This window comes from Anopheles coluzzii, chromosome 2, assembly GCF_943734685.1.
Source record: "Anopheles coluzzii chromosome 2, AcolN3, whole genome shotgun sequence".
In the NCBI taxonomy this organism is placed as follows: Eukaryota; Metazoa; Arthropoda; class Insecta; order Diptera; family Culicidae; genus Anopheles; species Anopheles coluzzii.
Genome location: NC_064670.1, coordinates 57085406 through 57088602, shown reverse-complemented (window position 1 = coordinate 57088602; position 3197 = coordinate 57085406).

Sequence of the window (3197 nt, the reverse complement as noted above, 5' to 3'; positions counted from 1 at the left end):
CGCATCGTTAAATTATTTCGAAATTGCATTACACTAACTAAGTATAACAACAACCCTTCTCCTTGATCAAGCAGTATATTTATTATTATTATTATTATTGCATGTTTTTTGTAATTGTAGTGGCTTTCCAAATAACCAAGATACCGAAAACGCCACCAATTTTTTGTACTAAAAATCCAGTTGCATCAAACAAAGCCAAAACACTGTCAGTTTGGTGGGTTAAACCACACGGCATCAGAAGCAGCCACTTCAATCTTGTTAAAGTAATTTGTTATACACGGGTAATTCATTTGCTAAACATGTTTGACCCCAATATGTGTTGAATTATGCAAAGGAAGCGATTATACGTAAGGGTTTAAGTTCGTTTGTTATAAAACATATTTGTGTGTATGTTTACTTGCAAATTAACTCATCCATTTCGCAGGTAAGTGCACAGTTCATAGATTTATAATATTGCCGAAGTTATGCTGTGATGTAAGTGAATGAGTTAAAGTAATCGATGTGTTTCGATCGATGTGTGCAAAATCCTGTTCAGCATATTGCCCTTAGTCCGTATTTGATCAATGTTCTCCTAGTCAACATGTTTGGAAAAGATGGACCAAGCGCGGGCAAGGTCAATACTATTGGCAGTAGTGCAAACAACCAGCGTATTGTATGGATAGGAACAGAATGAATTTATTTCAGATAGAAACTTATAACCACAGTGAATCATAGGTTACTATGATTAAAGTTATTCGTTATACAAAATATCGGCATACTATAAACTCATAACACTCCTCCTTCAGCCGATTATTTTGTTATACCCATAAATGTACGGGTACGTTCTAATTTAATGCGTTGTAGTGGTTTCGGTAATCCATCTGCAACCAGATCTTCGGTATTCAAATAATCGAGCTGCACAACTTTTCGATCCAACACATCTCATATAAAATGATGTCTAATATCAATTATATTTGATTCTTGGTGTGTATCCACCATTTTTAGCAATACATATTGTGCTTTTATTATCACAAAACAACTTGATTGGGACATGCTTACCAAACTGCGTTAAGAGTCCCTGCCACCAGGCCGCTTCTTGTACAGCTGCAGATAATACCATATACTCTGCCTCACATGTGGATAACGCCACAGTTGCTTGTCTTTTGGAACTCCAAGAAACCGCTCCTCCTTGGATTTTGAATATATATCCACTTGTATATCCACGATCATCTGCGTCAGCGGCCCAATCAGCATCTGAATAGCCGACGATCTTGTTATCACCAGATGAGAAATACTTCAACTTCATAGAAGATGCCCCTCTGAGATAGCGCATCAAATGTTTGACGGCCTGCCAGTGACTTGATCCGGGGTTGGTGTTGTACCGACTCAGCTGTTTGACAGCAAACAGGATGTCAGGTCTGGAACATTGAGCAAGATATATTAGGCATCCTACGGCTTCTTGATACGGTATATTCGCCATTTGTTCCAGCTCTTCTTCCGTTTGAGGCGACATTTTCGACGTAAGTTTGATGGCAGTGTTCATTGGAGTGGACGTGGCTTTCGAATCTTGCATGTTGAACCTGGCTAAGACTGTTTCAATATAGGCTTCCTGATCCAGCGATATTCCATCTTTCGAATACGTAATGCGGATCCCTAGGCAACTTTTTGCTGGTCCGAGATCTTTCATTTTGAACGTATTGCTCAACTGCACCTTCAATTGATTTTTCATGTCCACGTTATTTGAAAAAATCATCAAGTCATCCACATAGATTGCAACAAATAAAATTGTTTAGGCGGCACACCATTGTTCGCTTATTATGCTGCTCAAAGCATGGGGGTCGCTCCATATATATCTCTTGGTCTAGATCACCTTGTAGAAAAGCGGTGATGGCATCCATCTGATCTACCATAAGATTGTGTCTAGCAGCGAGCACAAAAAGGTATCTCAGTGAACTGTGACGTACAGTATCGGACATTAAGATAGGACCCTTTTTTTTCAATGCACCGTGCACTTGTTTTGCCACGTTACTTGTGTTTGTGTGTGTGTATGTGTGTGTGTATGCGTGTGTGTGTGTGAGTGTGTGTGTGTATGTGTGTGAGTGTGTGTGTATGTGTGTGTGTGTGTGCATGTGTGTGTGTGTGTGTAGTAGTAGAAAGAGAGTGTGCTTTTTAATGTGTATTTGCAATTGCGCGGGTTTGTGTCTGAAAAACATAGCTTGCCATGATGTCATATTGCGTTGAAATTATTCTTATTATGTGTGTTATCATGTGAAACATTGTGCGTTTACACTTGGATAAAAACTAAAGTTTGCATCGACAGCAGCGCTTGTTCCTCGGACGAAAACGCAGGTGTGCTGTTTCATGAATGTGAATGCGACACCGGTGCGAAATGGACACGCGCACAATAGCAATGAACTCGGCATTCCCTCACAGGTGTTTCTCCAGTGCACGCCATTGAAAGGCCTTCGTGCATCTCTGCGTTGCACGTTGTATGCGAATGGTAAACTTTGTGCGTGCATTGAGCTGGCGCGCAGTTATTCTTTTCAATGGGCGTTTTGTTTCATGAGCGCGGCAGTATTCTTTTCTCGATTTTGAAGGGAAGACGCTTACTCGCGTACTCGTTGATAGTTTTATCCATGCAATGTTTTCGCTGCTCAAAAACGATGTAATTCATCGCGTATAGAAGAAGAACGCAGGCAGAGCACGGGATCAGCCGTGTCCAAGTTTTTAACCAGCGCGTTCTTGACGGTCCAAGCAAGCAATGTTAGTAACAATGGGTCGAGGTAAACGTTGTACCGATTATCAGCGCCATATGTAAAAGCGAATGGCTGCTGCTGGCATTAAGCGCAAAAGGATCGAGTTCGTAATGGAACGATCGCGCACTTTTGTGGCAAACGCGCTTCGGACAACCGAAACGTGCTTAGACAACTGAAACGCGCTTGGACAACCGAAACGCGCAAGTCAACCGGACGTCCTCAGAAGACCACGGCGAAAGAAGACCGTAACATTGTTAATATATCGAAAACACACTGATCGCGAGGGCGGTGGTCCTGCTTATCACACCAAAAACCTAACCCAAAACACAAAAAAACTACTTACAAATCTATCCGAAACGACCTACTTGTGAAACAAACACACACATCAATACACATTCAAACATACATCCACACACACACACACACACATGCACACACACATACACACACACACTCACACAC